The sequence below is a fragment of the Pteropus vampyrus genome, unplaced genomic scaffold (assembly GCF_000151845.1).
Source record: "Pteropus vampyrus isolate Shadow unplaced genomic scaffold, Pvam_2.0 Scaffold14, whole genome shotgun sequence".
Taxonomy (NCBI): domain Eukaryota; kingdom Metazoa; phylum Chordata; class Mammalia; order Chiroptera; family Pteropodidae; genus Pteropus; species Pteropus vampyrus.
Window position 1 is genome coordinate 5,031,715 of NW_011888795.1, and position 16,245 is coordinate 5,047,959.

At 37.5% G+C, this 16,245-nt stretch overlaps 1 pseudogene; it reads left to right on the plus strand.

Moving 5' to 3' along the window:
- Positions 1 to 16,129: 16,129 nt before the first annotated feature.
- On the plus strand, positions 16,130 to 16,245 carry LOC111734294 (annotated as a pseudogene).

A 16,245-nucleotide genomic window follows, 5' to 3' on the forward strand; every position in this document is an offset into this window, starting at 1 on the left:
AGTATGTAGCATGAAAAGGTAAGAATGTGTAGAGTGAAAGGCCCGCTGGCAGTTCCTAGCCTTTAATCTTTAGGTTCCTCATGGTTTTAGCCGTTGGGAGTGACTCTTGGTTCCCGTTTCTCCTTCATAGATGTGGGAAATGGGTTATTAGCAATCCAAGTAGAAATCTTCCTTTGTTCTGAAGGTGTCCTCCTGGCTTGGCTTCAGGGCTGAGTAGCATATTACAGTCTCTGATTGTGGCTTGATTAACATTTTAGTTCTCTTGCCTCCTCTCTACATTATTATTGTAGCTATATCTATTGCTGTAAAGGCTCTCAACTACTTTTTACTGTGTATTCACTCATCATTTATTATCATCTTCAGTTCATGCACTGTCATTTATTTTCACACTATTTGGGGCACAAATCGGGCTCTAAGTAGGCCTATGGATACAAATTCCACATTTTCTGACTTAAAGAGGCGTGCAATCTAATACCAGCAGAATAACAGACAAAAACTTGACTGGAATAGTAGACAGTAGAAAGACCATGTAACAAAAGCATGTGATGTAGGAATGCAGACAAAGGAATAATATGGTTTGCCTAGAATGATGAAGGAGAGCATGAGGGTGGCATTTGAGTGGACACTTGAAGAATGAGTAGGATTACCAGGAGAGGGCCATTACTTCAGGCTAAGCTAACAACATGGATAAGGGTATAAGAAGAGAAGAAATAGGGTATTTGAGAGAAGAGTCTGAAGAAGGATGGGATGAATAATGTGGAAAATATTGTTGTGTCATTGATCTGAGAATAGGTAAAGCTGGTTTAAAAACTTGTTTCTGAGATTCTTAAGCCAGTGATTTTGTTGCTAGAAATAGCACCAATTGTTATTCTTTGGTTATCTTAAGATTTGTGCTGGTTCTTTAATTACCTCCCAAGAGATGTGTTTACTAAGTAAAAATCAAGAAACACTTGCTGCCTCCAGGGCTAAGAGTAACCAAGGAAAGAGAAACACACCTGCCTTTTTGGTCACCAATACTAATATTTTATTTTCTTCGGCTTTGAATGTTGAGCTGAAACCTTAAGTTGGAAATGAATGCAGGCTGCTCTAGGGTGATGATTCAGGCTGACTTAGACTTGCAAAACTGAATGTGGGTGGTTTTATTGTGTAATCTTTTGCCTTAATCTTTCTGCCTTTAATGAAGTGCTTTGACTGTCTTTTTATGTGTATGTCTGTTAGAAGTAGGACATGCATGGAGTTTCTTAATGGAACCTCATCAAATTTAAAGTCATGATTGAAAAATTTTTTGCCTTAGGTTAAAAAAGTCCTACTTAGTTATAGAAGAAAATAAAAGAAAAAAAAAGAAAGACCAATAATTAAGGTCAGTCTAATCAGTTGGTATTATATCATTTTAGATATTTAAAGACCAGAAAATAAAATAATTTGGTCAAATTTCCTTCCCATTTTAAATGAATTTCAGATCTGGAATTTAATGTACAGAGCTACCGTTCACATTCAGTTTTAAAGAGAAAGTTCAGATATAAAGGGGAAAAAATATCTACTAAACAGTAGTCAAGTGAAGATTGAATAGTTTGGATACTATTTTGAAAGACAAACACTTTCTCAAGCAGAATGCCGTCATTTCAACTGATTCTCAATATTTTAGTCAACATTCTTCAAAAACATTTCTTGAGCATCTACTTAATGTCAAGTTCTCTGCTAACCTCCAGAGATAGTGATAAACACAAAAATAAAGGCACAATTCCTAAAATTTCAGAGATTAGGGTCTAGTGAGAATCATCAGACAGTTGTCAGATATATGAAAAATAATTCTAAATACGAGAAAAAGTTCTGAAAATAAAGAAGCACAATTCTATGAAAGCCAACAATAAAGGGACTGTAAATAAATACCTCTACTCTTTGTGGGCCTCATGCATGGATGGCATACAGGCAATTGGTACTGTGAGCTGCTTGGTGCTATGGAAAGTACAGAAGTCTTAGAATTAAATGCTTGTTCTCAAGACAATTAGGGCTTTTCCATCATGTCCTACAAGGCCAGAGGTTCCTAAGGGGTTCCTGAAGTTAGATTTGTTCTTCTTCTGCAACAACTAGCACCTTCACTAGTCCTTTGCTTTCCTCTAATCCATCTCCACAGTGCTGCCAGAAAGATATTTCTAAACCTGAGCTCCTATAGTACCTTACTCCTCCCCAATAGCTTCTGAAGTTTCTCTGTTACAGGATTAGATTTCTCTACTCCATATTCATACAAAATTAAATTTAAAGTCCTGGAACACAGGGCCCTCAATGATCCTCTCAAGTTTCAACCAGCCTTACCAGATTTGCCTTTATTCACTCTTCTCCATACCCCATGCACCCCAAGTTCCAGACTCAGTTACTATTTTGTAAGAGAATCACTTTCCTGAATAAGGCATATGCTATTTCCTTTTTCTGGGAAACATCGCCCACCTTTTTTTCACCAGAAGTCCCCCACTCATTCCACAATATCTGAGTCAAATGTGACTTCCTCATGGAAGCTTTCTCCTACCCCAAAGGCAGAGTTAGTCATTTCTTTCTTGGTGATTCCTCAGCACTTTGTACCAGTTACACCTCTCATCACATCGTACTGTAACTGTTGGTTTGTGTGTTATTTCATAAATCAGACTGTGAACTTTCTGAATGTGAGGACTAAGTCTGATATACTTCTATAATCTTACTTTAGCTCCTTCCAGTTGAGTACCTAATATCATGTTTTGCATACTTTAAAATACAATTGTGGAAGGAAAGAAGAGGCCTAGGGGTCCCTGATGTCTGCCTTTTTTATTCTTAACTAAATGATGGTTCTTAGTATATTCTCCCTTTTTTATTATTAACTAAATGATGGTCCTTAGTATTCTTAATGCCTTCTGGGATGAATAAAATCAAGAGTTCATATGGTTATTAAAAGTAAAAATTTGAGGGCCAAATTAGAGAGCTCTTTGATTCTTAGGACAAGAATGGCCCCTAGGCCATATGGCAACTGTGTGAGTTATAAAATGTTACCATTTTCTCAAGATCTTTACTTCTATCTATTGGAAAATTGGCATTATATTCTAGTTTTGTTAGATAAAACTTTTTTTTTTAACTCTCCAAAGTCGTCACAAATATGCAAGCATATAATATCTACAGTAAAGGTCACAAGTTTGGATGCAGTGCTCAACCTGCATTACTATATAAAGTGAGGTTTTGGAAAAATTATCTACTCTCTATTATAAGGAACACCAGACTCCTCTCTTAAGAAAAAAAGAAATATACAAGCTGATCTTCAAATCAACACCACGATCATTATCATCAGCAACAACAAATGCCTACTAAATATCTAGACTATGTAAGTAGTTGTGTGAGCCTTGGGGAAGAAAAGATGCCATAAGGTAAACTTGATTACTTCTTCATCTGAATGTTTACAATACATTATCTCTTCTTTGCTTACAGTGTATTATCCTCATCTACTTTGAATTTTTGGATTAGTTTATTCATTCTATTTTTCTCAAAAAAAAAAAAAAATCTCTGGTGATCAGTGTTACTATTGGACCTAATTTTAGGCCAAAAGGTTATCTTTGGTATTGGTTTCACGCAGAATAAGACAAATTGAAGTGGATAAGAAGAATAGTTAGCATGTGAGAAAAAGAGCAAGCTTTTCAAAACATAGCTCAGATTTGTCACTGTCTGCTCAAAACTCTCCATTGATTTCCTATCATATTCAGATGAAATAAAAGTCACATTTCTTACCATGGGTTACTTAGCTCTACATGATCTGGTCTGGTCCTGGCCACTGTCACTGGCTTTATCTTCTAGTACCTGGGGCTTGCTTCACTCCATTGTAACTACACTGATCTCTTCTTATTTCTTTAACATTCCAAGCATATTCCCATCCAGGGCCTTTGCTCTAACAATGAGATCTTCCCAGAACACTACTTCTCAGATCTTTCCGCAGCTCACCCTTCTACTCATTCTGATCTCTGCTCAATTGCTCTTCCTAGAGAGGCCTTTATTTACCATTAAATCCAATAACAAGCTCCATCTCTCACCTAACTACTCATTTTTAAAAAAAATTATTTATTTTAATTAGTTTTAAGTATACAGCACATTGATTAGACATTACATAGTTTGTAAAATGATCCCTCCAATTGCTCCCTCCCTCCCTCCACTAACCCTCCACCTAGCCAATGTATTACTACTAACTGCATTCCCTATGCCATGCTCCCCATCCCCATGACCATCCATCAGCTACTAATTTGTACTTCTTTAATCTTTCACCCCATTCACCCAGCCCTGCAACTCCCTCCCCTCTGTCTGTCACCAAATCACCCACTATATTTGTATCTCTTTTTGATTAGTTTGTTCTTTTTATTCCTTAGATTCTGCATATAAGTGAAATCACATAGTGCTTATCTTTCTCTGTCCAACTTAAATACCTTCTAGGTCCATCAAACAATATCTTTTTCCATCCCCCTCCTTTCAATCTGTGTGTGTCTTTTAATCTGAAGGGAGTCTCTTATAGGCAACATGTAGGGGTCTTGTTTTTCTTTCGATTCATCCCCTCTATCTTTTAGTTGGAGCACTTAATTCTTTTCCATTTGAAGTATTTATTGATAGGAATGTAGTTGTTACCATTCTTTATTCCTGTTTTTGATACGTGCTTTTCTTCTTAAAGAAGATTCTACAACATTTCCTGTAATATTGGTGTGGTGATGATAAATTCCTTTAGCTTATTTTGTCTGGGAAGCTCTTTATCTGTCCTTCAACTCTAAATAATAGCTTTGCTGGATAAAGTATCTTTGGCTGTAGATCCTGGGTCCTCACCCTGTCAAATATTTTTTGCTAAGTCTTGCATAGTTTCTTTTGAGAAATCAGCTGCCAGTCTTATGGGTTTTCCCTTATAAGTAACTATTTGTGTTTCTCTTGCTGCTTTTTAATATTCTTTCTTTGTATTTAACCTTTGGCATTTTAATTACTATGTGTCTTGGTGTGGGCCTCTTTCGATCCCTGATTTTTGAATTCTCTGAGCTTCCTGAGGTGTTATGTCTATATCCTTCACCAGGTTAGGGAAATTGTCCATCATTATTTTTTCAAACAGCTGTTCAACATCTTGATTTTCTTCAGTTACACCTATCAGATGGATATTTGGACCCTTAATAGTGTCCCATATGCTCCTTAAATTATTTTTATAGTCTTGACATCTTATCTCTTGCCATTCTGCTTGCATGTTCTTGGCTTTCCCATCCTCTAGATAGGGCATTTGACCCTTTTCTTTATTCACTTTGTTTATTCCATTTCATATATTTCTCATCTCAGATAATGTGTTCTTCATTTCAAACTGATTCCCTTTTACAATTTCCATTTCCATTTTTTATGTTTTTTATCTCTTTGTTGATTTTATCTACACTTCCCAAAAGTTCCTTGAGCATCTTTATAACCAGTGTTTTGAACTCTGCATCTGTTAGATAACTTGACCCTATTATATCTGGATCTCTGTTCTGTTCTCTCATATGGTTTCTGCTTCTTTGTCTTCCCATTTTGGCTGCCTTTCCATGTCTGTTTCTATGTGCTAAGCAAAGCACTTAAGTCTCTTGATCCTATTAGTGTAGATTTGTAAAGTAGGTGTCCAGTGGCACAGTTCTGAGAGGGGTTCAGCTGCAGTCCAAATTTAGTCCAAGCCTTTGCTTCTCCGGGGCCACCTGTTAAGATTCAGATGCTGTGCTTATAGTTGCCTCAAAAAGCCCCACCAGAAACCAAGGCCAGCTGCCTCCAGTGTGAGTCTAGGCACTGCTCAGCAAGGAGCACCCGACTCGCTGAGGCTATACCTGGATGTGGCTTGGGTAGTGCCGCGAGGTGGGGGAGGTGAGGTTTCAGGGAATCCTCTGGACAATGTGACCTTTGTTATCCAGTTTGACGATGTCATGGCTATGATGGCGCTGTGTCCACGCCCTGGGAGTGGGGAGGGCTCAACAGGGAACAATGGATACTGACAGCACTTCTGTACAGAATGTGTCTTGCTTCGGCCCTCACTCCGATAATGTATCCCTGTAAGTCCCTGGTGCCCCCTGCACGCAGCCGAATCTGCACTAGTGCTTGGAGAAAGCAGATCCATCACCACGAAAATCTGCTCTCAGATGCAGCCCTTTTAAGAGGCTTCTGCTTCTGCCTCAGCCTCTGTCTTGCTCAGCCGCTCAGGACCGGGCAGCCCCACATCCTTGCCCCGTCCTACCTTCTGCCATTGCAGGGGTCTTTCTTGGATTTCTCCCTAGTTGTATGGCTTGTTCATCTAGATCCCAGGTGATTTTTTCTTGCTGCCACTCCTTGTTTCCGTCAAATCTTTGATTTGGTCACCAGAGGAATGAACAGAGCCTCTATTATCTATGCCATATTTTTTCGTCTCCCCAACTACTCTTATTTTTGTGTTGTTTCAGTTTTCCTATTTGCATTAATCGTTAACTGACATTGTATTACTTACTTATTTGTGTGCTTATTGTTTATCTTACTAGAATGTAAGCTCTGTGAAGGCAAGGTCTTTGTCTAACACCTTTGTAATTCCTGACCTAGAAGAGGTTCTGAAACTTAGAAAGTGCTTGCTAAATATTGATTAAATAAATAAATAATATTTATTATCATTATCATTATTAATAACAGATATTTACCCCTCTGCCATGACTGGGTTATGAAAGGTTGTACATGGTTATTTCACTTATTCTTTACAACCACCTTCTTACTTCCTGAGTCACACAGAGATGAAGTAACTTGCATAAAGTTACTCAGCTAGTAAATGAATTAATCAAGTTAAACCTGGAACTGCTAAGCTTCAATGGTCTTGTTATATCATATAGTATATGTAGTAACCACCATGCTGCACCATAGTATATACACAGTGCTTGCTGTGTATATACTAACATATAAAGCTGACTCTCTTGAACACAAATCTCCAAGTCAAATGAAAACATTGGAGAATGTAGCTAATAGAATGCCATTAAGTTAAGGTCTAGACATCCTCAGAACAATGGGTTTTGGTTTACTGTTTGTTTGTAGATTTAAAAACATTTTTTTTTTTTATTTTTTACTTAAATATGTACCCCAGACTTTGATATATTTCACTTCCAAAAGTCTGAAATTGTGGCTGTTTTTGGAAGACTGATCCTGGGTTACAGAAGGTCTTTATTGGAAAATACAGATAGCTTGGAAGTGCCTGGATGTTTATACTCTTTGGAGAACCTTTTACCAAAGACCTATAGGTATGGGAATATGAATACTAATGCTCTTTGGCCTCACATTGGGATTTTTTTGAGGCAGCTTGACATTCCAGAGTTTATCATCAAGCTCGAGCTGAAGCTGCTTCCTCCAGGACTTTGACACTATACCCTTGTTTGGTTGGCGTTCTCCTCTTTCCTGTCCTGTTTTCCCCACTCTTTTACTATTTTCCCTTGAAGCACTTTGTCATTAAATCATTTGTACCTTATGAATTTTGTTTCTTAATTCGATAGTAGGGAATCTAACCTAAGACAGAGAATCACCTAGTTCCCAGTTGGCGCAAATAAGAATAATTTGGCCACACTTCAGTTGCATTTTGATAGGCATCCTTGCCTTTCTCTCCATTCACATTCTTCCAAGACTTGTAAATGTGAGATTCTTACTCACTGGAGCCAAGTTCTGGGAAAGACTTATTGTAAAGGAATAGCATTTTTTAGTAAACTCACTTTGGGCTTGTATAGATTCTAGTTCTTTGTTTCATGGAGCTCAAGCATAGATTTGACCTCGTTCCCTCTCCACATTCCTGGCAGGTAGACAAGGGTAGGGAGAAGGAGGAGCTGAGTCACTCGATTTACTTGTCTGTTTCTTGTTCCCTAGAGCTTGCTTTAATTGAAAAAGCTTTCAATGGGATTAACTTTGCTGCTGCAAAAGCATGCTGGTCTTTCAAGGCAAACTTTTGTCGGTGTTGGAACAGCATGAATACTGACAAACTTTGAAGAATACAGGTATGTTTCTAGCTCTGATGAGACTGTCTCTCCAACTGGGCCCACAGAAGTCACCTTCCCCTTTGTCATCTCTGTCTCTGCAATAGAAATATTCTGGGAATAGCAGCATATGTGTACAGTGGAACAAGCTAACTGCATCACATAACTATAACAGTCTGTCTCCTCTGAGGCCCAGGTGGGGGTTCCAAACACTAAGTAGGTCTAGAGAAACACAGACCTGTCTCTTTACCATGTAAGATCCAAACAGTGAAGGCAAGTTGCAGGCCTCACCTGGTATTCTAAAGAGGACCTGTCAAGATCTTGCTAGTATACTATTGCTTGGCTCAAGCCAAAATGGACATGCTTTGCACAAGAAAATCAGAGAAGCATCCAGGAATATTATTACCATAGAATGATAGAAAGCGTATTGCAGTGGATGTGAAGAAGACACCTGGGAAGTCACCCCAGGTTGATCATTGACTAGCTGTGTGACCTTAGAGACTGACTCAAATTACCTGTGAGCTAACCCAAGGCATCAGAACTTTCTTGCTCTTTCCTCCATATCTTGGGAAGTATAAAACTGCAACTTACCCCGGGGGTAACGAAACAATTGTCTGAATATTGTGGACTATAGTGGCTGGCCCCACTAACAATTTTTAAATGCTTAACTAAGTTGTAGAGTGCCAGGAAAACATACTTTTCTCCAATTCTGCAATCTTTTCAAAGGCAAAAATCCCTAAAGTAGTTGTAGTTGCCTCTCTTTCTCGGCCTATGGTCATATACAAATGTGATGCTGTAGATTCTCTTTTATGTCTCCAGCTTAATAAAGCCACCTATTGGCTGGCTTCCTATATTGTCTTGTCATTAGGACTGCTCATGATGCTCATCGCACAAGATAGTCAAAATGCTGCTGCTTCTCCCCTACCCCTCCCATCTAGCAATCACCAGTTTGCTCTCTGTATCCATGTCTGTTTTTGTTTTGTTTGTTCTTTTATTTTGTTCTTTAGAGTCCACATTTAAGTGAAATCATATGGTATTTGTCTTTCTCTGTCTGACTTATTTCACTTAGCATAGTACCCTCTAGGTCCATCCATGTTGCTGTGAATGGTAAGATTTCACTTTTGGGGAGAGCTAGGTGGAAAAGTTGAAAGGATTAAGAAGTAAAAATTAGTAGTTACAAAACAGTCATGGAGATGTGAAATACAGCATAGACAATATAGTAGATAATATTGTAATAACTATGTATAGTGCCAGGTTGATATTAGAATAATCAGTGAAAATCACTTTGTAAATTATATAAATGCCTAACTACTATGCCATATACCTGAAATTAATTTAAAAAAAAATTAAAATTAAAAAAAAAATTCAGCACTATTTATGGTTAGGAAAGTGTAATTTAAAACCACAATGTGACTCCTGCACTTAGTCATCAGAATGACTAGAATTTTAAAAATGTAATAATAAATAACAATATAAAGTGCTCAAATTGATGCAGAGCAACTGGTAGGAGCTCAAAATGGTGAAGATGATCCAGCAGTCTCACTCTGTGTTATTTACCTGAGATAAAAGAAAACATGTCTATACAAAGTCTGTATGCCAATGTTCACACACACACACACACAAAAGTGCTGCTGCTTCTCTGACATTGCCTCAGATCTCAATAACCAAAAGCACCTCTTCTTCCTCTAAACTTCCCCAAGTAGTTCATATCACAATCACACTCTGAAAGGCTTTATAGATATTTGTGCTTCTATACCTTTTACTACATTCGTATCACATCATAGAGCTTAAGGTATTCCTTGTTGACACTAAATTTTTTCTCCTCTAGCAGAAGAATGTCTCTGGTAAGTCAAAGGCTGATCAATCTACACGCCCCTCACCCTCCCCCTACACACACCTACATATATATGTAGGTGTGTGTGTATAATTTTCTTTTCTATTTTTTTCTTTTTTCTCCCAGAGGATAAGGGGAAAATAATTAAAATGATTTTTTGCATTCAGAAACAAAACCGAAATTAAAAATTTTAAAAATAAACTGAGTGGTATAAGTCATCTGTACTGTGTCATGAAAACAGGAATGCACCTAAGTACAATAGAGTCATTCTCATGGTGGATAATCAAAGAAATTTTGTTGTGGAAGTGATGTTTAGGTTAATTCTTGAAAGATGGGTAGCCCTGAAAGATGCCTATTGAGTTGGATAAAGGCGGGGTCAAGGCATTATATTGAAGAGAACAGAATGATAGATGCACAGATGCATGACAATTCAAGGATTGTTTGTTCATTCTACAAATGGTTATTGAGTGACTACTATATTGGGATTCATCAGTGAACAACACAAGGGACCCTGCCTTGTGAAGATTGTATTCTAGCTGGGAATATTGTGAAGTTATAACTGTTTGGATGACATTAGACTTAAAAAATAAACCAGTGATGAGCTGTAGATGGGCTTTATCTTATTGACAATGGTCTTTGTATTACTCCAATAAAGGGCAGGAGGCATTGAATGTAATCTTGTACTGACAGATTCTGGAACCGTGCACGCAACACAAGACCATTAGGCTTCTGCTTCCTGGATGTGTGTGCGTGTTCTGCCCAAGAGGAGTGACCCACTAAAAATTACTTGTTAATTTGGAGATAGTAGTACAATGGGAAAAAAGCTTTGAGCTAAAGTGGAAAGACTTGGTGTTACCCCTGATTCTACCACTAACTGGCTTTGTGGACTAGGCATGCATGTAAACTCTCAGAGGCTTGGCTCTCTCAACTTTAAACTATAGCTGATAACGTTTGCTCTGACTGTTTCACAGCATTGTGGAAATCAAAAGAAATAATTTACATAAAATTTCTTAGTAAACTTTGAATCAATGTACAGGAAGACTAGAAAGATTAATACTTATTTATACAATCAATCTAAATCATGAAAACTTTTACCAAATTTTCTTGGTAATATATTTATTGATAATAATAAAAAATATCGTCACCTTTTTTCCCTCATGTTGACATTGTCTTTTCTATTTACTAAAAGATTAGAAGATGATGTTTCAGCTGGGAAAGGCATAGTATAAAGGGATACTGTCATGGAAAATTCCTATAGCTCTTGCATGGACCTTTGTTTTTATCCCAGGGATTCCTATTAGCACCTCCCACGGCTTTTCTCTAAACAATATTAATCCTTATAGCCTCTCAATTTTAGCTATGTAATATCAGTAGTCACGTCTATGTTGTCTTCCTCAAATGGTGGAACTACATGTTTCTAAAATACTAATGCTAGCAGAAACCTGTTTTCTCAAGAGATGGGAAAGATGGAGAACTACATGTCTTGTCCAAGGATTCATATAAGTTCATAGCAGAGGGAGGATTAGAACCCAGGCTCTAGACTCTCTAGTCTGTGTCACTCCCACTCTTGGTTGTAAAGCTCTTCTAATTTCTATCCCTGTTATCTCCTCATTATCCCAGGTTTGAATTCCCTCACACATCTGAACATGATACGGAGAAAGAAAGCCTAACATCTTCCTTCCAAAGTGTGGAAGGGGCTTTCACAGAGAAAGACCTCCTGCGAAACTTTGAGACTCAGACTAGAAGATTTAACTTGGTAAGTTTCCAGGATTCACCTAGGGCAGAGATATTCGTCTCTCATAAAAAATAAAATAAAATAAAATAAAATAAAATAAATAAAATAAAATAAAATGACTATTAACTAGCTGATAAGTGGTGAAATCAAGATGAGAACATACAGGGTCAGACTAGAGAGCCCAAGCTTTTGTTTACTCTCTTATTAAACATATATTTACAATACACATTCTTCAGTGCAAAACATTGACTTCCCTATAGTGTGGGAGATCTGATATAAATTTATTAGGCTTTGGCATTCTGTGGTTTCAGAAGATTGTCCAGCTGAGGAAGACACTTGACCCAGTCCCTCTAGGCTTAAAGCAAGAATTATGTATTTCTTGGGTCAAGAAGCACCTAGGTTTTCCAAAAGGAATTTTTGATAGGCAATGGAAATATCTGTATATATTTCATTTTTCCTTAAATAATTTTTTGTAGACAGAAATGTCGTTACTTCTAATTCAAGATACCACAATGAACATTCTTTTAGGCATTCAAACACAAACAAACAACAATAACAGCAAAAATAAACCAAGTGGCAGAGACGGCAGGATGTGATTTACATAACACCCAAAGCATAAAAGCCATAATTGTTTCCACCATCCCTATTGTGTGAATTTCAGAGTGTTTCAGGCCAGGGAGTGCTTCAGGCCATGCTAAACAAAAGCATGGGTGAGAAAACAGTAAAGCAAAAAGAGGCAGGGAGAGATCCACTTAGTAAGCAGCACCCAAAAGTATGAGTTGCCAAGTTCCACTGAGAAAAAAAAAGAGTAGTAAGAGCAAGAACAAGGGCCTTACTGAGGCATGGAAAAGAGATCCCTTCTAATTAGAGGTTGGATTGTGTTGCACTAAAAGTGGGAGAGGAAAGTCAGAACCAATTGATTCTTCCTTGCTATTGGCTAGTTGTTTGTAGTCCTGCTGTGAGATGCTGGACAGTCCTATTTGCTGCCTGTACCTCGGTTTCCTAATCCATAAAACGAGGAACTTAGTCTAGATGATTCCTAAATTCCTTTTGGTTTGCACTATTAATATTATAGTGCTGTGTTTTTCTCGACCCTAAATTTCCCACAGTGCCTTGCACAGACCAGAAAGTATCGAGGGAAGCTGAGTAATCATTTGGACAGAAAACACAAAAGGATCTTTCATAGCACCAAAGCCCACGTGCCGCCTCTGTGCAGACCTTTGTTGGGCTTAGCCTGCTGAATCAGATTCTCACACCTTACCAAAGTTTATCACCCCTAGTTTCCTCACCATAACTGCACCCAACTCATTCAACATGAGGAGCAGAGCCTGGTATTACACAAGACTACCATGGAAATAATTGGAGCGGGGTTCATAAGAACATAGTTTTTCAATCAAGAGACAGGGTGAGTTTTATTCCTCGGGGAAAGAAAGAATGCATTGCAATCATGGGACAGAGGCAGACATTCACCCCTCCTGCCACCCTCATCAAGAGAGGTCAAAGTATTACAGAGGCTCTGATGATGAGCAAAGACTGTGGTCTTGTATCCCAGGACAAGAAGTAATGAGGCTAAGGAGATGAAAGATGGAGGGTAGAGGCAGCCAAGCTATGTTCTCATGAATAAGATATTATACAAGGGAAGAAGAAGGGCAGTATCTGAGAAGACAGAACTTTCATTGATTGCCAAATGCTGATTGAACACTAGCCAGCAGTGGGACAAAATTATGCCTTCTGCTGAGCCTTGATAAGACTACATTTAGACATGACTTCCTGCCCTGCATGTGACTCTTGAAGGTATCACAGGTCTGAGGATGGGGGTCAATAAAAATGAGGCAGCAGGCAACTACCTCCAAGAAATGACTTTTAACTCCTGGCAAAGTGCAAAGAACCCTAGTGCCTCATCCATCATAGAAAGAATTACCACTCATCTAGAAACATTAAGTTTGAGTGGAGAATGGAATAGATTGTGGATGTCTTCAGTAGAGAGGAAGAGGGGGAAATGGGAATGCTCTAAAGACAAATATCACATCATTTTACTGAGAGTTTGTGCTGCTTATGAATAAATCTGGGTGAAATACCTAGGGTCCCTGAAAGGGAAAAAAGGCAAGTGAAAAGGATGTTGAGATGCCTCTATCCTAAAAGTAGTAATAGAGGAAAAAATACACATATGCGTACATGCGCGTTTCCCAGTGGCCTTAAAATAATTTTGAATACCACGTATTAGATACATATTTCCTAGGACTTCTCCTCCTGGGCGAGGTTCCCAAAAGTGAATTTCCTAGAACATTCTTTTATAACTTTGTGTTGGATATTTATGAATGCCAGGATTTATTCTAATATACCAGAACTGCTGGCACCTTGATGCCACTACAATTCCAGGATTCTTGAGAACAAACGTTCTGAACATATCCAAAATGCATTTGGCAAGAGGCCCAGTAGAATGACACAGCAGAATTTCTATTCATTTCACAGCCCAGAATCTGACAATGAGCTGATCTTGTGCTCTTTCTTCTTTCACTCTCATTTAAAATTCTGGCTTTTCTGTACACCAGGTGTTATGATTGCTTTCAAGTGCTTTCTCTTTCACTCATTAATAAAACACAGTAGTATCAAGAAGGTATTGGTAAGTTGGAGAAAAATTGGATACAGCTGATGCAAACTTAGCTAAAAATAGTAGGGCAAAATGATCAATTTAGAGAAGGTAAGACCTAGAGTTTAGGAATATAAAACTATTATTCAAAGTCATCATAATTTCTTTTACAGACAAAATTGTGGTATTCCCCAAATTATCCCACGAATATGAGATGAGCGAAAGCATTATGAAATTCTTAATTTACTAAATGTTGTTTCCTAAGCCAAACTCTCTTTGCTAAAAATTTCTTCTCATCTCTTGTCCCTCTACATCTAACTTTTACTCAAATACAAAATGCTGTAGTTCCAAGATCCAAGGTCTAAAATTCTGATCAGAATCACAAAAGAGAAATTCACTTGCCAGTACTTGCCACCCACTTGGCACATAGATTCAGGATTAGTGTGAGGAGTTAACAGATCTCATAAATTTCAAGTACACACCCAGTATTGACTCTAAAAGCACCATTTTAATGAACTATTCTTATCTGAATATATATATATATATTTGAGACTATAATTTATCCTAAAACTATAACCTCATATCTATATTTGCAGATACATTTTATGCCATCCTTCAGCTCTCTCCTAAAAAATATAATTGAAATACTCAGAAGTTAGAGGTTCACATTACTAATTTTACAGTTGTAAAAACAGAGGATTATCTGTCCACAGTCACCAAACTTTCTTCAGTCCAGTATTCTTTCTACTCTACCTCTTTGTATTTTCATGAAATTCTATGCATCTGCACAACCATTTTTGGAATGAGTCTGAAGCACCAGGAAAAAAAAAAGACAGTGTTGATCAAGTTAAAAAAAAATAATGGATTCTAAGGCTTTTATGGGTGTAAAGAGGATGCTGGGAAATCTATACTCAAAACTGGAAGTTTTCTAGTAAGAGAACTGTAAAATATAGAAGAAAAAGAATTGTTGAAGAGGAGTAAACACAGCCTCCTGCCAGTTTGTCAGAGCTCTGACTCAAGATTAAGAATTTCTTCCCTGGTTCAGGAAGGCTCCAATGTTTGCCTGCTACTCATGTGCAGCCCTTTAATCCATAATTTTATTTCACTGTCAGGAGTGACTTGTATATCACTAGGATCTTTGAGTTACCTTCCTAGATAATCCGGAAGGTATACCCAAAAGCAGAAATACGATCCCTGGATCTCAGAAGTCCTATGCAAATTTTAGGTAATTCAAGCATATTTAATTGACATTGTCATTGGTGTTCTGTAACTTAATACTGGGTAAGCTATTCTAATAACTAACAATGTAACAGGAAAAAAAGTCATTACTCATTATCATCTGCATCTAATCATTTAAAAAATATTTTGGTAATTTTGTGAATGAAATACAGAAAAAGGGGACAGTAAAAACATTTTAATTTTAATAAGAATTTAAGTATAGTTAACCTAAAATTCTCTTCTTTGTTTTCATGATTTTAGACATACATATACAGGCAAAATGGGAAATATCTTCAGAATACAATTACTTGTGGACTATCATGCAATGAGACATAACCATCTTGTAAATATTGATTTCAAATATGTACCAGCTTATCATTACTTCTGATTTTTTATCTTGCATTTGCATTATCAAAATTCAATAGTTGAAAAAATTTTGGAACATTTGATGGTTCTCATATTTTGTTAAAAAGATGACCATATTCTTTGCTTCAAGATTGCAAATACTTTTTATTTTTACATTGCTAAACACCGATTAGAATGACTGATTCAGTGAATTAAAATTCTACATAATCTATTTTCTTGCAATTATCTTTGAAACACTCATACCTCCACTTTGTGAAGTGTATCAGGTAAACTTTGGTGCATAAGAATCATTACAGTTAAAGAATACTGTCAAATGTTCTTTTAGAAAAATAGTTAAGGATGTGGCTCCATAGTGTAGAGGTTAGCACATCTGCTTTACACACAGAAAGTCCTAGGTTCACTCCTCAGTGGAGCCACAGTCCATGGTCTATGGCCATGCCACCCTGAACAAGCCCAATGCTTGATCTTGGAAGCTAAGCAGGGTTGGTCCTGGTTAGTACTTGGATGGGAGACCACCTAGGAAGACCAGATGCTGTAGGCA